Source organism: Penaeus monodon, chromosome 15 (assembly GCF_015228065.2).
Source record: "Penaeus monodon isolate SGIC_2016 chromosome 15, NSTDA_Pmon_1, whole genome shotgun sequence".
NCBI classification, from domain to species: domain Eukaryota; kingdom Metazoa; phylum Arthropoda; class Malacostraca; order Decapoda; family Penaeidae; genus Penaeus; species Penaeus monodon.
This window is the reverse complement of record NC_051400.1, coordinates 24,835,702-24,836,018: the sequence shown is the minus strand read 5'-3', so window position 1 is coordinate 24,836,018 and position 317 is coordinate 24,835,702. Positions and strand designations below refer to the sequence as shown.

The 317-nt window shown below is 37.2% G+C and overlaps 1 protein-coding gene across 1 annotated transcript in view; it reads right to left on the bottom strand.

Annotated features, from left to right (window-relative positions):
• The window catches only part of LOC119582266 (translation initiation factor IF-2-like), a 13,172-nt gene that overhangs the window by 10,561 nt on the left and 2,294 nt on the right, over positions 1 to 317 (bottom strand). The window lies entirely within an intron of this gene.

The window sequence follows — 317 nt, the reverse complement described above, 5'->3', positions numbered from 1 at the left end:
TGGATGAAGGCTAGAATCACCAACATGTTTATAACATGTTGTTATAATCACCAACATGTTTAATAAATGCGAATAGACTCATCATAACATTGGATTAAAACTGAGATATCGAATTGCTGTGTGATAGATGAAAGCTAAAGTCAACGAAGTATTTAATAGACGCAAATGGTTTCAAATAGTCTATATAGATAGAGTAATAATAAAAAAAAAAAATGCAGAGTCGTGGGGGAGGCAGTTCCACCCCCCCCCCCCCTCCTACAATTGACACCCCTGAATACGTGACTGCAAAGTAAAGCAAATATGTGTGTGTGTGTGTG